General features: G+C 41.0%; 1 non-coding gene across 1 annotated transcript; it reads right to left on the reverse strand.

Annotated features, from left to right (window-relative positions):
• Nucleotides 1-2164: 2164 nt before the first annotated feature.
• On the reverse strand, nt 2165-2290 carry LOC140705273 (small nucleolar RNA SNORA16B/SNORA16A family). Its single transcript, XR_012084701.1, has one exon. It is a non-coding gene; the product is annotated as a small nucleolar RNA SNORA16B/SNORA16A family (small nucleolar RNA).
• Between the last annotated feature and the right edge of the window lie 20773 nt (nt 2291-23063).

A 23063-nucleotide genomic window follows, 5' to 3' on the forward strand; every position in this document is an offset into this window, starting at 1 on the left:
GGCGCTGTGGGCTAAACCGCAGAAGCCTGTGCTGCAGGGTCAGAAGACCAGCAGTCGTAAGATCGAATTCATGCAACGGAATGAGCTCCCGCTGCTTTGTCCCAGCTCCTCGCCAACCTAACAGTTCGAAAGCATGTAAATGTGAGTAGATAAATAGGTACTACCTCGATGGGAAGGTAAAATGGCGTTCCCTAGTCACGCTGGCTACGTGACAACAGAAACTGTCTTCGGACAAGCACTGGCTCTTGGCTTGAAAAATGGGATGAGCATCGCCCCCTAGAGTCGAACACGACTGGACTAAAAATGTCAAGGGGAACCTTTATATCAAGGAGAAGGAAGAGCTTGGCAAGTATTCTTTCTATCCCTGGAACTATCTAAGGAGTCACTGAGGGCCAGAGCAGCATATTTTTCCTCCCTGAAACAGTGACAAACAACTCCCTCTGGATCCTGGTCAAGGTGCACAGGACACAACTCCACCCACATTATCTTGGTACACGAGACAGATAATCTCCTTAATTAGCCTTGGTCTTAGGAGTGTAATGATAGCCAAGCATACAAGTAACAATGGGCTGCTTTTTTGTGCCACCCCAAACCTGCTGTTCAAGGTGGCCACCTCCTTCAATGGCAGATCTCTGAACACATCAAATGCAAGACTTGTGCATCATGGCTGTACAACATCACATATTTCAGCTGAAAGTCATAGTGAGACACCACCAGCTCAGGCCTAAAATATGTGTTACTATGCAAGTTCTGAACAATAGCTGTTCTCTGAGCTTTTGAAACTGCAATTATATCATACCTGTCCTTGAGAGAGTTCAAAGAGGCATAATTAGCTACAGATAGCCATGATCCAGCTAGCATTATGTCTGCAGTAGTGTGCCTGTTTACTTCTGAGTTAATTCTGTTAAATTCAATGAGATATACTCCTGATTCTGAGTTCACACAGAATCATGCCACAAGGCTATACACCCAAATACACACACGCTCCCAAACACGGGAGAAAATCTCACTGAACAAACTGGGGCTTCTTTTTTGAGTCAACCTGTACAGGCGTGCAGTGCATTTTCCACTGAAAGGAGTAAAAACTCCAGTTGCAACTTTAGCTGGCCTGAGGCCAGAGTCTTCCTGGCCAGACTCAGGAAACCGTCTTCCTTTCCCCTCTATTTTGGCCACATCAGCCTTGTTGCAGCCATCCTCCTGATTTCCTTGTCTGCCCTTTGTCTCTCTCTTTTGCTAAATTGTAGCAGGACTACCTCATGCCGTTTACCTATTTATTTATTTCTAGCCCTAAAAGGTGACCACATAATGAAGAGGAGGACGCCTATCTGGCAAGGAGTCTAGGAAAATGCTGGAAAATCCTTCGTGTTATTCTTTGAGTCTGATGTTAACACAATATTTCTGGATGATGTGATTTTAAGGAACAGCGGCGGCGGCGGCCACTAGCTGGGTGTCTGCCCTGTTCGAAACAAGCAGCTGCACATTTTCACATCCCGTCCAGAGAAGGCTGCTGTAATAGCCTCCAAAACCAAAGTTTTTGTTGTTGTTGAATAAATCTTTACTTGACCAGACAAATGTGGGTCTGCAGGGTGATTTCACAGTAGACCTGCCCTCTCCTTTTCTTTCCATTTTGGGCTTTTTCAAGCACACTTATACATATTGGGAATGATACAGCTGGAGTAATATAAATAGAACAAAACTCAACCTTTAAAATAAGGAAACCTCAGTGTTCGGGTGTTGCTGTGTTTTTTAAAAAAACATTGTTGTTTTAAATGACCCAAGCTGCTGGGAAGCCACACCTTTTGGCCTCAAAATTCTGCTCCTTAAAAACTATCAGGGGTACTTAGATTAATAAAGTATCAGACTCTGTGCTGTGGCACATCACTGTGTATAGGCAACCATCTTGCTGAATGTTCCTTTACACAAAAGAATCCTTGCATGTAGTAAATTAGAATATCAGGGAAGTCTATACTAAATGTTATCTCTAAAATGCCAATTTACTACAGGTAGAACAATGGATTTGTCCTTCCTTCCTTCCTTCCTTCCTTCCTTCCTTCCTTCCTTCCTTCCTTCCTTCCTTCCTTCCTTCCTTCCTTCCTTCCTTCCTTCCTTCCATTTGGTTTGATAAAATGAGAAGCATTCAGAAATATGACAGAATCTGGCCATCTGATTTCCTTCTAAAGTGTTGCAGTGCAATGGTTAAACTGCAGTACTTCAGTCAAGCCTCTGCTCATGACCTGAGTTTGATCTCAATTGGTTCAAGGTTGAGCCAATAGCTGGCTCAAGGTTGACTCAGTCTTCCATCCTTCTGAGGCTGGTAAATTAAGTATTCAGCTCACTGGGGGTGGGGTGGGGGCAATGTGTAGCCTGCATAATTTAAATTGCCAATTGCCCAAAGAGTGTTTTAAGTACCTCAGGGCAGCATATAAGCAGCACACTTTGTTTTTTTGATTTGGTTTAAAGTGGTTCAGGCCTGATAAAATATTACAAGGGAAAACTTAGGATCTTGGCTGGTTCCTATGCACACAAATCAGATATTCTTTGATTTGAAATTACCTTTGATGATGGTGAAAGAAGAACATACAAAAGTGGAACTGTGGGTGAACATTAAGAAGACAAAACTCATGAGTACTGAAGAACTACCTAACTTTAATATTATTAGGAAGAAATGGGAATGGTTACAGATTTTCTGTATCTTGGTTTAATTTAAAAAAATCTACATGGAGACTGAACCAAGAAATCAGAATATGACTAAGATTCAGAAGGGCAGCAATGAAGGAAATACTAGGAAAGATCATCAAGTGTAAAGATATGTCACTGGAAACTGGGGCCAATATCATTCACAATCTTGCATTTCTGATCATGAAAGCTGGACAAAGAAGAAAACTGACAGGAAAAAAATGCCATCCACACTACCCAAAGGTCTCTGGGCAGCTTACAACATTTAAAAAATACAATAAAAAGACAAAACAATTAAAATGCAATTAAAATATATAGTCTAAAAATTGGCATCAGGACCCACAGCTGATATTATATTATTTAAAGCTAGCAACTTTGAATACACAATAATAAAAAGGATAAAAAATTAGTATAGAAAACATAAAGGATATACCTCACCAGAAGAATCAATACAATTTTGGAAGGAGACAGGATGCACAAGTTAAAACAAGAAACAAAATTCTGAAAACAATTATAGGTACATGTAGTAAATGTATTGTTATATAATCCTGAGGGTGGAGGGCAATATAGCACATTGTGGGGAATATATGTGTTACTTATGTTGTAATTTTATATAATACTGATAAAAATATTTTTTTTAAAAAAGAATACTATGCAAGAAACATAAGCCACACCAAAACACATTCAAAGTAGTCAGGGACAACAATCCATTAAAGCCCTGCTCAGGCAACCAGTCACTGAGGGGAAGCGTGCCTGAAGAGAAAGGTCTTCACCTGGATAGCAGAGGTGGGACCAGCCTTGCCTTTTGTGGAGGAGAGTTCCAAAGTCTGGGAGTAGCGACAAAAAAAGGCCCTCTCTCATGTCCCCGCTCAGTGAAGGCCTCTCCTGATGATCTTAAGACCCAGGCAGGCTCATAAAGGCAGATGGGGTCCTTGAGGTAATTTGTGTCCAAGTCATTTATAGCTTTGTAGTTTAGAACCAGAATTCAGCCCAGAAATCTTAACCGTTTGTCTTCTTAGAGCAAAGGTTGTTGTTGATTTTTAAATGAAAATGAAAGATACAGTTAAAGTGAACCCAAGAAAGAACTAAGGAAAAAAAGATGAATGAGGTGTTAACCTTTATTTTTTTTAAAAAAGCAAACTCTGCTCAGTTGGTTCGTTTTGGTTTTAGTTTATTTAAAACCCTTTCATTGAGGCACTATTTGACAAGTGTTTGCAATAGTATTGTTTCAACCAAGCACAACAACTATGAAGAGAATGCTGAAGTGACAAAGAATTTTTTCATCCGCTACTCTTACAATCTGCCAAAACATTTACAAGAGCCTCTGTAGAATCTTACTATACTAAAACATCTTGACTTGGTGAACTGGGATTGCATTCAAACATGGAAGAATAGATCTTCAACTGTTTTCCTTTGATCTCTCTGCCACAAAATGCCAGTTAACTGGCACAGTTGTGGTAACCTCCGGTGGGTTGAAAGGATGCCATTGTGCCCCCCAACACTGGAGATGCCCACCCCAAAGCAGGATGTCATAGAGATAATAGATGTTGTGCAGAGGAACAGAGAGGTTGATGCTCTCGGTTCATACTGCAGGTTGGCAGTCATCATATTAATTTTAACACAGAGAGAGATACCCTTCTTTCTTTATATTTCAAAAAAAAATACTTTTACCATATTCAGGAGTGTTTTCCATTTGTACCCTATATTTCAGAGATGATAATAGGAGATTTCTTTATGTATGAAGCTCTGGATTCTAGCCCCATGAACATAAAAACAGACCTACATTACTTCAGATGCATTCAAAGAAAATGTCATTGACTGCAATTACCTCAAAATTAGAAAATGAGCATTTGGCATTTGTGCCCGTTCCAGTTTCTAAATCTGTCTCGATTCAAAAATGTGTTGTGACGAAAACTTGGCCAACTTTAATAAAAGCAGGTATGTTACAGAGATTTGGTTTCACCAAATGTCATTTGGAGGAGTCCTGCAGAATGTTTTGTATGATATTGTTCTTATCAAGCAACTCAGCCAGAGACAGCTGCTTGGAAACGGCATCGCCTTCATTTATTAAAAGCATTTGGAAGGTTGCACAGCCGAAAACAAGGTCAGACGTAATAGCATCCATATTTGGTTGGAGGGGCGGCTTAGCCTTACCCACCTGCTGGACTACCAGCCAGCTGAATGTGAAAACTTTATCAAACAAACAGAAGCATACCAGGTAGCACTTCTAGTGCAACATAGCTATAAGTAGGCAGTGAAAAAATCATTTGAATGCTTGATTTACCATGTTTCCTTGAAAATAAGACAGGGTCTTATATTAATATTTGCTCAAAAAAACGCATTAGGGCTTATTTTCAGGGGATGTTTTATTTTTTTCCATGTACAACCATCTACATTTATTCAAATACAGTCATGTCACCTTCTTCCGGTTGTTGCACCATGGTGGAGGGCAGGGTTTCATTTAACTGGGGCTTACTTTTGGGGTAGGGCTTATATTACGAGCATCCTGAAAAATCACACTAGGGCTTATTTTCAGGGTAGGTCTTATTTTCAGGGAAATGGTATTGCTGAGTAAGAAGTACAAAAACTGCTTGCTAGTGGTAGTTCACAAACAGGATGGGCCATAGATTAGAAATGATGGTCATTTGGGGAGGAAAAGAAAATCTGTAACTACACAAATTTATGACAAAACACACACAGAGAGGGAGGGAGCCATGTGGTACTTTCACAAAACAAATGCAAGAAAAAGTGACACTTTTGTTAGACCACTACAAAAAAAAAAAAATCAAACAATCAATGCAAGCTTTGGTGAATTAAAACACAATTCTTCAGGCAAGCACTAATATCTTGTGAACAGCACAAAAAAAAATTATAACTGAATGTCCCAGATATTCATGGCAGTAATTTGCCAGATAAGCTTCTTAAGGTGAGTTTAAAACTAATTGCAAATGGGCTTTGGGGTGTGTGGTTCAGTGCTTCAGCCCTGGTAACATAGTGCAATTTTCGTCCGTGCTCTTCACGGAGGGTCTGCCTCTGCTTGAATAGCTGGGTGGAAAACGAGATCAAAAGGCCTAATCACATGGGCCTTTTGAATTGTTTCTGATTTCATTTACAGATTTATATATATTTACAGGACTATCTTTTCTTTCTTTTTTGATAAATATGCATAAGTGATATATTGCTAAATTTGTGTGAAAAACTTTAGAAGGCAATATTGGAAGACATTTCATAATACAAGTTTTTTCTTGACAGTTCTTCAGTTTTAGGGCCTTTTGTTTCTCAAAGGACACCGGTAGGGTGTTTCGCCATGTTGAGAAGGGATAAATGTTATGAGGACATGATGCAGCAGTAAACTCTTGGGGGAGAGAATATTGATACATCGCTTAGCATTTAAAAAAAAATTAAAGGGAACAAGCATGGTGGCCGTGCACTGCCACCGAAAACACAAGTGGACACAGCATAAATCAACAGCAACAGTCACACATACCAAACCAAGGTGGATTGAAGAGATTCAGGGACTGGTCATTTTTAAAAGCCCAAGGTTGAAAAAAAAATTGGTTAGCCAAATGAATTGATTTTGCCTGTACATCATGTGAAAAGAAATTAATAAAATGCTTCAAGTAATGGCAGAATCGATATAACCATGATTCTTATGGTTCATGTGAGTCGTCTAAGGGTACCAGATGTGTCTGTTGTTCGGGCCATATTTTGAGGGGGGGGGCATCTTCCTTTATCAACCATCCTCTTAGTGACCAACCTGGCTTCCGAAAACTTTTTCAACCCTTGAGTTTTTAATTTCCTTACCTTACAAAGGTTGCAAAACAGGCTTGTCTTGTTCCAGGAAGATTCCCCTCTAACTCAGGGTTGTGGGGGGGGGGGTGAGGAGAAACAGCAGAACAGACTGAGCCCTTCCGTTCCTATTGGTTTGTGAGACGAAAGAAAAACTCGTTCCTGAACATGTGTGGCTTGGCTTGACTTGGCTTGGCTCACTCACTGGAGTTATTTTAAGCTACTTGCTTCCAGCTTCCCTGCTTTGCATCTGCTTTGTGACTGGATTGCATGGGATAATCTGTCAGAGGACTTGAACGATATTTTGCAGCTCTGTGCTTCTGCAGCATCCTGCTTGGCTTGCACAGAAGAAAGGAAATCTCCACCAGGAAAAGAAGGAGCTTAGCAATGAAATAGCAGGAACTGATTTGGGAAAGTGTGAAATGACATCTGCTTAAGTGTGAAATAGAGAATGTCATGCTCCTTCTTTTCTGTGAGAATATATGGGCCAAACTACTTTGCAGCCTGAGATTTCCCAATTAATCTGTGGATAGCAAACAAATTCCAAATGGTTTTGAATATCATTAATGCAAACAAAATTAATAAATTGATAGTTTCACTGTGGTCAGATATCAAGAGAAACTGGAAGTCAAATGAGGGTCTCTGCTTAGATACCCGGAGATAATAGATCTATCTCTTGATCTGTCTCTGAGTGTGTGTGTGTGTTTGTTTCGGACAAACACCTACAGCTCTTTCCTGTAACTTCCCAAGGACAAGCTTCATCGTTGTCGTTTAGTCATTTAGACGTGTCCGACTCTTCGTGACCCCATGGACCAGAGCATGCCAGGCCCTCCTGTCTTCTACTGCCTCCCGGAGTTGGGTCAAATTCATGTTGGTCGCTTCAATGACACTGTCCAACCATCTCATCCTCTGTCGTCCCCTTCTCCTCTTGCCTTCACACTTTCTCAACATCAGGGTCTTTTCCAGGGAGACTTCTCTTCCCATGAGATGGCCAAAGTATTGGAGCCTCAGCTTCAGGATCTGTCCTTCCAGTGAGCGTTCAGGGTTGATTTCCTGCAGAACGGATAGGTTTGATCTCTTTGCAGTCCAGGGGACTCTCAAGAGCCTCCTCCAGCACCACAATTCAAAGGCATCAAGGGACAATATAATAGGGGCATCCCACCATCTTTGAAAGAACATGCCACTCAGAAGATACAAATGTGATAGTCCTCTCCATGACTCTGACCATCGACTTGTTGATTACCATTTCATATTCCCAATCTCCTTTCTTTGCTGTTGTTATCAGTTAAGCACATAAGAACAGGAGGGGACACCGCAATCTTTTTAGCTGGGGGAGGGAAGTCTACCTAGTAGCATGGTCTGCCCCTAACTGAGTTGGGATTAGGAATTCAGTTAAGCCACCAGGAACACGCAATTTAGGGAAAATTAAATGTACATCAGAGGCAGACCATGCCACTGGGTAGTCTTCCCTCCCCCAGCTAAGAAGAAACTCTTTGAGTTTCAAAAAACAGAAAGGGAGAAGAAGCCCCCACTGATATTGGGGGTGTCATTGCCCGTGACTGTCCTCTGTTTTAGGAGATGGACCATAAATTCCAAACTGCTAGCTGAGGAGCAACTTGAACTTAACATGCATGCTTCAGCTATTTCCATCTAAGAGGCTAACCTGGCCTCTGCACCATCAGCCATATGAATTTGGGACATTAAAAACAACACATAAGTTTGGAACCAAGCACTTGATGTACAGCCTTCAAGAAGATGACTTATTATCAAAAGCTCACTGTTTTTGTTTGTTTGCTTGCTTTATATTCATAATGGTTGATTAAAGGCATCACCTGCTCCTCTGTCTGTATCATTTCCATGATGATGCAGCCTTTTCCTGGACATTTTCTAAATTGCTAATTAATTTCCAGCCTTTTGCATAACTTTTTAAAAAGATAAATGCAGTGCAATGCAATACAATAAATACAACACAATACCTGTACCTATTTTTTAAATTACAGTTTAAAAATTGTAAGAACAAACTCTAAGGAATAAATATATTAATTTTGCAACAGCAAATAATTATCCTGATTTTCCCAGTGCAGCCCTTTCCTACCACCTAGAGGTAGGGAAAGATAATGCAGCTCTTTGGTTTTTAATCTGCACAGTTGCAGAATTCCAAGGGATTGCTATCTTGTTCTCATAATACTTTCACCAGAGCTTGTAAAATAGTTTTTTTATTGGACTATGATTCTATTTATCCTGCAGCTGACATATGGATGAAAGAATTGAAGCTCAAAAATCCAGTTTTCAAGTGTTGTTTTTAACAATGACTTTCTGTATGGATCCATCCTTATTTTCAAAATGATTAAGTAGCATTGCTCAACTGATGTCTTGTCAAGCCAAATTCAGCTTAATATTCATCTACCTCAGGCTGTAGGGAACGTGGATATATCAATTTTTCGCCAGTGTTCACCCAGAACTACAAAAAGGGGGCATATTGGGGGAGCCAGACAGGTAACCAGGACGGTAACAAAAAGTCTGGTGCTTTTTAAAGGCTCAGCAGCATCAAAAACTGTTGGTGTTTGTACATGTCCTGGGACCACACCATCATGGGAACTCCCTCCTCTTGTGTAATTGCCATGTGGACCTCTGCCAGTGAGGGGTACTGTTATTTATATTCATTAGTGTCACAAGCCTTTGCCTCCCCTTTTTTAATGTCTGAGGAACGATTCCCCACTTTTGAGGTGAAGGGAGAGGGGAGCACCTGACCCAAAGGCTAATTAATTTAATGCTGATTTTTTGTTGTCTATTACATTGAATGATTCCAGTGAGTGGGAATTAACTCTGAGCAATAGACTAGTGCTGTTCCAGAATCTGACCTCTGTTATTGCAGACATGGAACAGAACAGACTCAGGAACGCACACCTTTGAAACTAACATGAACTGGAAATAGAAACATTGATACCTCACTATATTTGTTGGCTTACACCACAGTGCAGTGGCTTGGGCCGGCGTGGCTGTTGGAGGTGCCCCATCATAGGACCTACTTACTAATAGAGAAGATTCATATGTAATTCAATGACACCACCCTAAGCCCAAATAATAGTGGCGCCTCTATTTTGTAATTATGCTCTTGTGAGCCCTGCTTCATTTCAAAACACGGGGGCTTGCAATCAATCATGGTTCTTTCCCCCCCCCGCCTCTTGGTGGATACTTGTTTGCTTTACTTCTTAGCTTTTAATACTGCTTTGCAAGCCTAGCTCAGAAGTTAGTGCCAAAAACTGCATCATGCCGATAGGAACAAAACTCTTGCAAATTCAAGCTGGCCCTCAAAATCCATTAGTGCCCTAGGAAATTCAGGAGTTGGAATTCTAGCAATAAGGAGGTTTAGATTTTGGTTTACATATGTTGACATGAGAATCTCAATTGCACCAGTTATGAGAGTAACCGCTCATGGTGATGAGTGAGTAGGTCCTCTAAGGGGGAATGGAAAATCAGAAATGGACTCTGTGTGGGGAGAAATACGCAAAGGTGCTGACAACTTAATGAATAACTTGACTGTTATGACAGTAGGACACCTTGCAGTTCCAAGAGCAAATATTTGAAATAATATGCAACACAGGAAATGTATATATGTATGTAGAGAATACAGGGTTAGCCCATATCACTAACAGATGGGTTACGGTTTGAAACTCTGGAGTTTCAGTTTGGCTGGGTGCTGAGGTGTAACAGTTTTGCGTCGTTCCATGACGGATGGCTCCCACGACAAAAACAAAGCAATCTCGTAACCTCTTCTTTTCCTTTAATGGGGATCCAGTGATTCCAGATGTTGTCCAGAAGAAATATCAAAACTTGTTCCTTGTATCTTTATTATTTTCCAAAGAGTAGCCTGGAACCTGCCCAAAACTGGGAAAAGTTTCTTTTGGGGTTATAAATCCTATAGCAGCGATGCTATCTTGTGTGTGTGGGGGGGAGGCATGTCTGGAAACGGTAGTTTCAAAAAGTAACTTTTTCAAGTTTTTATCCCTTCCCATCAGCAGGACAGCCATTCTCCATGGGAGCTACATTACAAACACACCCCCGGGGCCCTGAAACATTTAAAGGAGGCCACAGACTAGAAACAATTCACACACTAATTTATGAGGTTGGTTATGTAAGTTACACAATCCTTATTTGGCCTATATTCCTTTGATTTTATATTTACATCTGTGGCCAAAAAGAAAGAAAGAAAGAAAGAAAGAAAGAAAGAAAGAAAGAAAGAAAGAAAGAAAGAAAGAAAGAAAGAAAGAAAGAAAGAAAGAAAGAAAGAAAGAAAGAAAGAAAGAAAGAAAGAAAGAAAAAGAAAGAAAGAAAGAAAAGGTTGGGAACAGCTGGTCTTTAGCTTCAACTCTGGCATCCCCTGAAATTGCAATGTCAAGGATCTGGACATTTCTTCATTCTATTACTACTATGTCTGGTGTGTTATGTTCAAAGTCTCTATCAGTTTGGATCCAGAAATCCCACAAGATCTTGACTTTATCATTTTTGACACTTTCTCTACCTGATGTTCCCATGGGTTTTGGGAGGCTGGCAAGTTATATTTTTTGCATAATGACCAATGCATTAATTTTGCCACTCTATCATGTCTAATTTTGCAATTTGTTTGTGCAGCCTTTGGACATTCACATGCGACGTGCGACTCAGTTTCATATGATGATGATGATGATTTCCCACCTTTCCACTAAAAGATAGTGCTCAGGATGGATTGCTGTTGTTTAGTCATTAAGTCATGTCCAACTCTTCATGACCCCATGGACCAGAGCATGCCAGGCCCTCCTTCTTCCAATGCCTCCCGGAGTTTAGTCAAATTCATTCTGGTAGCTTCGATGACCCTGTCCAGCGATCTCATCCTCTGTCGTCCCCTTCTCCTCTTGCCTTCACTCTTTCCCAACATCAGCATCTTTTCCAGGGAGTCCTCTCTTCTCATGAGATGGCCAAAGTACTGGAGTCTCAGCTTCAGGATCTGTGCTTCCAGGATGGCTTACAAAATTCTTAAAAGACTAAAAACAGACAAAACTACAATAAGGAAAAAAGTATAACTTCATATAGCCAACCCAATCTAAAACCATGACAATCATGTACATATACATTAAAAACAACTATACCCAAACAAAGGATGGTGTTAAGTTATACCACAAGACAGGGTAAAACGTATCAAGAATTGTTTTCAAGAAACCATTGATCTTGCAACTAAAATTTGGTTCTTCAGTGGATTATCTAAATAAATATATTTGTAAATTTGGAAACTTAGTATGGTTCTTTATTCTCAAACAAGTATACATTGATGAAAATTTGGTAGATTGTTTCCTGTCAAGTTAAGGAAAAACACTATTGTTAAAATAAGAGATGTAGCCCCCATGGTTGTGCAAATGCTTTGAATTTAGGGGACTTATATCAGAACTGAATAGTCCCACTTCAAAGAAATGAAGTGGCTGGATATGAAACATCAGAAAGAAGTGCTTTTATCATAAGGTTTTAGGCCCACTCCCATTTGGTATATTTTTGAACCTCCCCAACTTTCTGATACATGAGAAATGCAAGGAATGGGAGAAGGGGAAGCAGAGGAGGTGGGTGCATTTGTGAAACTGACAAACCTACTTCTGAATCGTGGAATTGTTTGACTGGAGTTTTTCCATCGCTGCTCGTTTGGGAGGGAAGTTGAAGGAGAAGCCATGGTCAGCTTACCTGTGGATGAGGAAATGGACCAGTTGCTTTTTTGAAGTGCTGAACATGTATCTCTGCAATGATCCAGTCAGTACCCTCACAATGAGAATGTAGCACCAATACCAAAAGAGTGTTTTGTAACTGGAAGAAGATACTTTGGTTCAAACCCGTGGACACATTCTTCTTCATGCTGCTAGAAGATGACAGCCACTTCCCTACCAATGGCAATCAATGTAAAAGGCTATGGAAATACACCCACTTGCTAGGTTTTTGTCTTCGCCATGAGGAACTGTTGTGATCACCACTTTTGAAACCCTCCAAATCACTTCCAGAGTGCAAAGCCAAAATTGCCATCCTCTGAAATGGAGGAAATCAGACACTTTATTCTGTCTGAAAGATTAGAGGAACTGGGCTCTGGGTCTGAGACTTTTGCAAGAGTTTGCCAGTACAGTGGTGCCCCGCATAGCGAGGTTAATCCGTTCCGGATTAACCTTCGCTATGCGAAAACATCGCCGTACAGGGCAGGAAAAGCCTATTGGAACGCATTAAACTAAGTTTAATGCGTTCCAATAGGCACCAAAACTTACCCCTCCAGCGATGTTTTTGTGGTCCGGTGGCCATTTTGGAGCCACCAATCAGCTGTTCGGTGGCTCCAAAATGGCCGCCGGATGACCCGAAATGGCCCCCTGTCAGTGTTTTCGCGCCCTCCCCTTGCTTACCGAGGTCGCGAAAATGCTGCGGGGGGGCATTTCGGGTCGTCCGCAGCCATTTTATTTATTTTTTTCCTGCTTTGAATTGTAAAGAAAGTCATGTTGTATAAATGTCTCTCCTCTCTCTCTCTTTTTCTCAGCCTTGTTCTTCACAACACTTTGCAAGTCTTTTAAAACCCACTTCCTCTTCCTGACACTGAGCAAAAGGGAAAATAAAAATGAAAGTCAAAATTTGAGATGGAGAGATATGCAGAGAAATAAGGAAAAGGGAAAAAGTGAGTAAAAGAGAGAAGGAAAAGGTGCGGAGGAGAGAAAACTCGTATTGCTCTATTGATATATCACCTTATGGAACACTTTATGGAGGTAAAATATGCACAAATACAAATGGGGGAGTGCAAAAGTTAGGTAAAATGTATAATTATATGTGCATTAGGAAAAATGCAAAAAAGTGTGTACTGTATAGATTTCAGTCAAGAAAAATCAAAATTATATCATCTCAAGTGACACCAAGGCAGGAAAAATGTATGTGAGATTCAGAAAAACTGAAAAATATTGAGACCAAGATATTTCCACATTCCTACGAAAGAGATTGCATGGGACCTGAACACAGTGTGTGTTGGACAAAGACATGGGAACATGGGTACAAACCCCTACTTGGCCAAGAAGCTCAACTGGGCTCGTCAATTTCTCTCTCAGCCTGATGTCTCTCCCAGAGTTGTTATGAGTATGAAACAGTGTGTGTGGGGGGGATGTATTCTGCCTTGAGCATGTGTACTGAAACACAACAAATGCAAAATAGTTAATATTGAATAGATGAAACACTGGGCCTTACCACTGCTTTTGGTGAACCAGAACAAAACATGGGACTTCACATTTATGTACTCCAAGGCAAAAATCTGATGAGGGATGGGCCTGGTCAGTTTAGTTTTGTCAGCATGAAAGCTAATACCATCTTTTAAAAAAGTGTCAGGTCCAATGTAGCACTAGTTTGCTTGTACAGATGCAACAGGGCTTTTTTCTTCTCATTTCACACAGTTCTCCCACACATCTGGAAATCTGCTCTGGTGGGTATCCTAGGAAGATACCCCAAAGAAGATTCTGAAGACATGCCAAAGACTGTTTGGGGGATGTTGAAGTCATCCCTCTCCCAATTCTGCTGATGAAAGTCATTTTACCCATAGCAATAGTTTTAGAAAAGGTAGCCATATCTGTCTGTCCTAGCATATCAGGCAAAACCAAAAGAAAAATATAAAATAAAAAAGACAAAAAGAATGTGTCAACTTAAAGACTAACTGCTATATTTTAACGTGAATTTTCATGGACAAGTCAACTTTCTCAGAGCTAAGAGTAGGACTATTTGGAAAATATTTAAATGTGAGTTTTTGTGACCCAAATTAATATAAATATATAATATTTGTGATATAGTCCCCCTCTCATGTCTGAGGAAGTGGATTTGTCCACAAAAGCTCACATTAAGATATAGCAGTTAGTCTTTAAGAAGCCACAATGTTTTTGTCTTCTTTTTTTAATCTATCTATCGTTAAATATAGTTGCATCCTCACCAAAAGCAATAACATAGGAAAAAGATAAGAGACAATTGATTTTATATCTAGAGATTCTAGCCAGCCATCTGCTAAGTCATATTCTGCTTATGTGTTTTGCATGTTATAAGCAAAGTTCCAACAATCTCATTCTCTCTCCTCCTCTCTCTCTCTCAAAATCTATGTATGCCCTGATTTCACAATATTGGCTAGAGATGAAATGACAAGGAAAGGTGTCTTCAAAATGTCACTTGAGATTTGATGAGAAATTAGTCCTTTCTGTTTATTGTGCAAGTTTTGAAAGTCTGAATCCAAATTTTGTTTTTAACATTACAACATAGTTTAGATGTAAGTTATTAATATGGTGACTTGGCACAGCTTTTAAGCCTGCAAAGTCGTGGTGTTGGTGGTGGGGGACACACTACCAAGCTGTTAAAGGATTGTTCCCATTCACGTCTCAGCCAGCTCTTAATAGCAGCCTGCAGCACATCACTCACATATACTCGCTGGCATCACTGATTTTCAACATAAACATTTTTCCTCACTGCCAGATCACTAATGGGGAGGGGAAGAAACACCCATTCAATGCATCTTAAGTAGGTGATGCCTATATATATTTCGATAATGCACATTTCTATTGTACATACAATACTCAGAATTTATTTTCTGGTTTTTAAAGCTTCTGTTGTGGTATTGCAATTGTGCTAGCTTCTACCTTTTGGTGATGTTTCTTTGCATTCAGGAGAACTGTAGGAGGCCTTTATGCCTGCAAGTATTGCTGATCTTTGGATGCACTAGCAACCTTGTGGAACAACTGATTAAATTGGCAGCTTTCCTGACAGAAAAATTACTGTTTCTCCCGCAATTCTGATCTTAGATAATTTTCAGGAGCCAGTGTACTTCATCTAAGTTAAGGTAGTTGGTAGCTCACAGCATGCATTGATCCCTCTGTATGTTGATCTTTAATATGGCACCACTTAGAAAGCCCCACTGGCAAAGAAATAACAAATAACCGTGAGCAGTATTATGTGTGTGTTGTTCACTGTTACAGGACTGCCTCTTTATAAATATAAATTGTGAGGGGAACTACTGTGCTACTCTGCTGATGTGACTAGTTGCACAAAAGAGTATCAGTCAGCTTGGATCAACATGGATGACTTTATTTGCAACATGAGAGATCTCCAACATGATAAAGTGTTGGACAGATACAATCAATCCTTGCACACATTACCGTGTTCCTAGAAGTGATAAACTAAGAAGCGTTTTAGAAGCTGCTAAAACAGATCCTTTCTTTTCTCTGGAAAGGTCCATTAGACAGAATTACAGAACTGAGGAGGTGGAAGGGTCCCTGAAGGTAACTTGATGTAATCCCCTGTTGATTCAGGAAGTCCACAGCTAAAAAAAATCCCCAACAGATGGTCGTAGTTCATGGTCAGCTTCCTTGTTCTGATCCTGTTACTGCTTTCAAATGGTAAGAGCCATTCCCACCTAACCTGCCATTTCTTCTTTGCATTTCTGGCTATTCTCTTGATAGAAAACATAGACCCATAGATAACATCACAAGGGGCTCCCAAAGTGCCCACACATCCTCCCTCTTGACCAGAGACAGAGGAAAAGTCAAGTTTCTCTGGAAAGGAATCCAACTCCAAGCTTGTCTTATCTCCACACACCCACAGCCCCCTCATGTGGGATTGCTACTATCACCTCACAGCATGCGGGGTGAGTTCTGATTCGCCTTTCAGAAGCCTGATAAGACAGGCCTCATGAATTGCCCTTTTCAAGTTGAGCTTGCGCTGTGTAGCCAATCTTTATCGCCAGCCTCAAGGAAGGGAAATCAAAAGCTTGCTAAAAGCTTTTCTTTCCCCTGTTCTCTGATATTCTGTAAGTCACAGAATATACTGGGAGTCTAATATTGCACAACACACACACACACACACACACACACACCACCAATCAAACCATTGTGAAACAGCAGGCTGATAACGGGCAAAACTAAAACAGATGTAGAGGAAGAAAGAGTCATGGACTACTTCAGCTAGGTTTTGCATTCACCTTACATCGTCTTCAGATGGGTTGCCAACTCATGGCAGTCACAGGAATTGCCATTGTACTCAAAAGAGACAGAATTCAACAGTTCTTGAAATGTGCAGCTGAACATGTTCCAAGGCTCACATACACATTTGCCTTTCACACCATAGTCCCTTCTTGTTTACACATCACTACCACCCCCACCAAAGAATGGTGCCCCAAAAATTTCAGAAGGGGAACCCCCCCGCACACACACTTTAATTGCACATTACAAATGCACTACAACTGTGTTAGCACTGAACATAGCCTAAACATTCTTTATTTTTGTCTGCCCCTAAAAATGACCTCTGGAATGTGAAGGGTTGCTTTAAGACAGTAGTTCCTAACCTTAGGTGCCCATATATTCTTTGACTAAAACTCCCAGCAGCCTTCACCACTAACTATGCTTGCCAGGATTTCTGGGAGTTGTAGTCCAAGAATATCTGGGGACTCAAACTTGGGAACCACTGCTCTAAAAAATAGTATGGTCAGAAGCATTCAGAAATGGACTGAGTGGAAAGTAAATGTTAGGTACTGTCAATTGGACATCCAACACATACAATAGTAGCCAATTACAGGATACACTTCCTTTGATTTCCTTTGAGATTCACCATCAGGATCCATTCACACATATTTTCTCTACACTAAATGTATTTGCACACCAGGAGTCACAGGAACCTGTACATAAATTGACTTTGGTGACAAGTTTACATAGATACGTTTCATATCAAGTAGGCCAGGCACACAAATGATGGGAAAGACTGGTCAGCCATGATGTCGCAACTTTTATACTGTATTAACATATGGGAAAATGTCATCTGTGTCTGATCATGGCCATGTACACTTAGTTTTCATTCTATTCAGATGAGTTTTGCACAGTGGTGCCTTGCTAGACGATGATAATCCATTCCACTGAAATCGCTGTTTAGGAAAATTATTGTTTAGCAAAAAGCATTTCCCCATTGGAATGCATTGAAACCTGTTTAATGCATTCAATGGGAAAGAATCATCATTATCTAGCGAAGATGGGCCATAGGAAAGCTGCTTTGTGAACCGCCGATCAGCTGTTTAAATAGCTGTCTTGCGAAGCTTAAATCCCAAAAACACACGTTTTGTGAATGCGGAGGGAGCTGTCAAAATTGTTGTCTAGCGAAAATCAGTTTGCGAAGCAGGGACCAAACATTGTCCAGCGAAATTCCCCCATAGGAATCACTGTTTTGCGAATCGCTATAGTGATCGGAAAAAGTCAATGTCTAGTGAAAAAACTGTCATGCGGGGTAACTGTCTAGCGAGGCACCACTGTATATAGAATAAAAACACGATTCATGACACATTCCTACGCCTCACTCGACTTGTCACTTTTGCTTCTGGGAGTCCTCATATTTAGTTTCATGTCTGCTGAGCTGAATCTGCAGCTGGACAACATCTCTGGAACAACTAAAGATATGGGTGGAGTTAAATCATGAAAAAACACTGTATTTTTGGAATTGTTCTTCTATGGGTTAGGTGCATCCAAAAACTTGCGTTTCTAGTTTTGTTTGACTGGCATATGCCGACGTTTTGTTGTGTCTGCTTTTACTCACCTGTTTATTTTACTCACGACCTGGGGTTCAATCCCAGGTAGCTGGCTCAAGGTTGACTCAGCCTTCTATCCTTCCGAGGTCAGTAAAATGAGTACCCAATGTGTAGCCTGCATAATTAACTTGTAAACCGCCCAGAGAGTGCTTGAAGCACTATGGGGCAGTATATAAGCAGCACGCTTTGCTCTTTTTTTCACTTTTTATTCCCCTTAACAAACTTTACTCTTATTAACAAGATAATGGCATTCTTTGGGGCAGGTTGGGGTGAGATGAAGGAAAAAGAGATCCCTCAAATTACTCCAGAGGATTTCCACTGGCATTTCAATAGGTTTTGCTGCAACTGGTTGTTTTTGAACTTTACCCTGTCCTTTTTATTTGGCAGTCTGATTAAGCCCAGAGTAAAAAAAAAATGCCCCCCCCCCGCCAGCTCTCAAAATAAATGTCTGTGACACGTGTGAGGGCTTTTGTTTTAGGTTTTTTTTCTTTTCTTTTTTTAACTTTACAATGCCTTGAAGAGTGCAATGTCAGTTGTGGGCCTAGATTAAAAGCAAATGCCTAATAGTCCTATGGGGAATTCTGCCCTATGGCATGGCAGCTTGCACAAAAGAATGAATGTAAAGGTATGTGGCAGGGAGCAGGAGTCAACAGAGCAAGCTAGCAGTAAAATGGAGAAGACAGAGTCCTCTGTTGATCCAACCTATTGAGAAGCCACCCACCTCTGCTGTGTGCTGGCTCATCTGGACCAAGACCCAGGGGCAGACCAATTCATTAGCAGTGAGATATGGATTCACCCATGAGTATATATGTAGACAAATAAATATTAGCCAGGAAAAGACTCAGTGAGGGGAAGCAAGACTAGCCAGTTAGGCTAAGAAGAAGAGTGCTTCAGTGCACCTTGTCTTGGGATAAAAGAAGCCAGGAAGCCCAGCCAGGAAGGGCAACACCACAGTTTACAACAAAAGGGTGGCCTTCGGATGTTGTTGGGCTGCCCTCTTTGAACAGCCCCCATCAACAGGGCCACTAGTGAGGCATGCTGGGAGTTGGAGTCCAGCAACAGTCAGAGACATGCGCTTTGCCCATCTCAAGTGGTTGATGTCCTGAAGAGAGTCCTTAAACAGCTACAACCTAGGAACTCACTGGTGGGGAATCAAATAGGCTATGGTGGCTGATTCTCCCTTCTATATTGCTCACTATTAAGCTGACACAGATATATTTTATCTACTTGGACTTCAACTCCTAGAATCTCTGCCAGTTGGCCTCCTAATAAATATAAATACTGTACATTGGTCTTATCTGCTTATTTATTGATGAGTAAGACCTCTCAGTTTCTTAGCAGGCATCTGTCTGAATAAGCAGTTCAGAGAACTGTGCCATACTCTCAGGATGAATACTGGTACGATTAGCTCTTCCAAAGAGATGGGATTTGTGATCCAAATACTAGGTTTTGCATAGTATTGCTATAATATCCATATCATAACAAGAATAATAAAGTACATGGCACCATGAATCACATGCTATTTTAAGGTACCAGCAATTTTCTTTTTGCTTTGTTTGGGTATTTATTTATTTATTGAGGGGGGAACAACTGAACCCCTCCACCCCTTCATTACCATGGCTTCATGGTTTTTTAATAACTCTTTGCAAGCAGCTCTGCAAACAGATTTCAATAGGCTACAAAACAGCTATAGAGTTGGACTTTCCCACAAGTATAACATTTTACCCATGAACTGTTTGGACTTATAAATCTCTAAGATTCTTTCGCACCCTGGATAGCTTCATTCATCTACTAATCACAATGAAAGGCTCCTTTCTAGCTAAACAGTTGGCCAAAACAGTGACTACAAATATTACCTTAGATGTCTACTTCTATAAGGGCTGAAAACTCTTTTTTCCCTCCTAATAGGAGCTTGGGATCCAGACCAGTTTATGACACAGGTGAGCATCATGTAGATGGCATGCCTAAAATCCAGGTAAAACCCAGACAGCTGGGTAATAGAGCAGCCCTAGTTCAGGACAGATAAAGCAGAGATCAGGTGAGAAGACATTTTCTGGCTAGCAAATTACCAGAATGCCAGAGGCAGGAAGATGCCTGGGCTGTATGTTACAGTTCCTCCTTGTCTTGGGGCTTGATTTCACGGAGGAAAATAGCCTCTTTTGTATCAGGTTGAGCTGAAAACAACCCAATTTAGATTTTCACGTACACATGAGGCATATACATGCATGGACTACTGTGTCACAGAAGTGAGTTTTTCTGCTCCTCCGGCAGAGGTTGATTTATTTTGAGTAGCATGTGGAATTCATTCATTAGAATTGATTACACATATGTGTGTGTCCCTGTCACTTAAAAAACCCAAAATCCTAGTATATGATACAGCACTATACCAGGCAGCAGGAATTAAGAAACATTAAAGTGCTGTGATTGCCTCCCCCTGCCCACCTGATTGCCACCTTGCCAGCAGTAACTTCCCCTCTTTCTGTTGGCTTGCCTGATTGCCCTCCAAATCACCTCCCCATTGCCTGCCTGATTGCCCTCATCACCCATCCAATCCTCCTCTCCAGCCAGATCACCTTGGGCTCCCCCAAAATGCCTCTCCATTGCCTGCCTGATCAACTTTCCACTCATCCACTCACACACTCTGCCCACCACCCAGGACTTACTTTTCTTTCTTTTTCTTTTTACATGTGGTGGCAGCATGTGGGCAACAGTGGAGATCTCCCCCGAGACTCCCACCCATCCCCACCAGCTCCTTCAACAGAGACAAACTACTCACGGTTGCATGGACCCTCATTTTTACCACATCTCCATCCCCTCATGCCACTGCTGCTGAATTTGCCACTGTCATGCCACTGAATCTTAGTGATCTGGTGGTAGCAACAGCAAGGCACACAGGAAGTGTAAAACCTGTTTCCAAGTGTAGACGAACTCTGGGAATGCTTCTGGAAGGTGGCTCAGCTTGAAAACAAGACACACACTCTTCCTACACGTTGTTTTAAAGGTCCATTGTGATTCTGCTTTGTCCTTGCCTTGCTGCCAAAATTTGGTTGCCAGAGGAACAAAATTTGCAGCAGTGGGGATCAGGTGTAGCCCCTTCTGGTTCCAGGGCCCCCAATGAAACCCTGCTCCAGATGTTTTCCAGTCCTTAACCTCGAAGACCTGCTAAGGGCTGAACCCCTATTGATATTATTCTAAAGTGCATTGTTTCTTTAAAAAAAAAATTTATAGTGTCAACTCTTGTTGGAAATTCATATATATTTTTATTTATTTATTTTATTTTTCTGGCTTCTACCCTGCCCATCTAGATTCAATGAATCTACTCTGGGCAGCTTACATTCCAAATATAAAACAAAACTTAAAATAAACAATATCAGACAACATAGAGATAAGAAAAGACCAAGACTTAGAGAATTAAGTAATGGAAGAGGGGAAGGCCTGCCTGAAGAACAAAGTCTTGCTCTTAAAAACTCCCAGCGAGGGTGCCAGGCAGTTCTCCAGGGGCAAGGTGTTCCAGAGGCGAGCGGCCACTCCCATACTGAACTCAGTTTGGGAGGGATGGGGGAAAGAAAGAGACAATAATATATTAGAAAACAGAGAGTAAAGGTATCTAGATGATAGAATAAAGAGACTTCACTTTAACTGCATAGGTGTGTCAATACGTCTCTGTGTGTACATCCTTTTTTTTCTAGGCAAAATACTCGTGTAGACCCTATAAATCCTCTTCATGCTCCAAGAGCGAATGACCTGTAGTTTACCTTTGACTGTGACACAAGCTACTTGCCCTTCAGCACAATTAAGCGACTGTAATGTCCAGCACAGAGGTTCCACTACGTTTGATTCAGTTTTAACTGAAACAGGCAACTGTAGACTCCCTGGGGTGCTTTTAATGGGTCACTTAACCATCAGGTGAGGTGGCTGCTCGCCTGCTTGCCCTTTGTGAATTGTTTCATTTTTATAGCACTGCATCCATTCCCATTCCTCTGAGAAAGAGCCGGCATTTGACCAAGAATATTTTCAGATTTCTTTTCTCCCTCTCTCTCTCTCTCTCTCTTGCTGTCAGAAGTTGTTTATTTTTCCAGTGTCAGAAAGACTTTTCGATAAAAGAAAAAGATAATGTGATGATAAAAAGGAGAAGTGAGTTTTAAAAGTAACTATGAATGAAAGCTTGGGTCACCAGCTGCATTTCCCTGCAAAGGCAGTCCTTCTGCTTTAAAGGATAGCATTTTTCACTTTTTAAAATTTGTCTCTGCACTTACAGGCTGCCATTCAGAATGTCCATCTTCAAGGAAGCTCCCAGGATCTCTAGTTGACAGTCTCAAAAGCCTCAAACCACAGAATTCTACACAAAAATGGTGGGTGAGCATGGATTGTGTATGAGTTAGGTTTTATCAGAAGTTAAGCAGTGAGAAAGCTGTCAGCTGAGGAAAAAATTCAGAATGTTTCTGAAGGTTTGCTTCTTTGGGTTGTTGTAGATAAAACAAGCCAGAAATGCTGGATGCTGTTAAGTCTGATGATGATGATGATGATGATGATTATCATCATCATCATCGTCGTCGTCATCGTCATCATCATCATCATCATCAAATGTATGTGGTCTATTTAGTTGCTTCTGATACAACTGGGAGTGATACAGCAGACTACTGCTGATAGTCGGTAAACTTGAATCACCGCAGAAGCCTGGTCCTGAGCAGCCCTGGCTTACCAGGACATGTTATCAGAGCCAATGTGCCTGTAGTTCTTTTACATAAGTGTATCTGTGTTTCAGAATTAATAGTCATTGATTCATCTGCCAGCCACAAATTTGTCTCATTCATTTAAAAAGACCTCTTAAGGTGGCCTTGGCTCCTTGCTTTGTACCCATGGATTCCATCCATTCACTGTTATGTGGCAGAGAGGAATAATTTTGGTTATATGTCAGGTGTAGTGGAATGCCTTGAATGATAAGTTTCTCGAGAAACAGAGAGTGAATCATTGTAGAAGAGGTAGCTGCCTTAGTCTGTGCTAGCACACCAGGCAAGAG

This window comes from Pogona vitticeps, chromosome 2 (genome assembly GCF_051106095.1).
Source record: "Pogona vitticeps strain Pit_001003342236 chromosome 2, PviZW2.1, whole genome shotgun sequence".
NCBI classification, from domain to species: domain Eukaryota; kingdom Metazoa; phylum Chordata; class Lepidosauria; order Squamata; family Agamidae; genus Pogona; species Pogona vitticeps.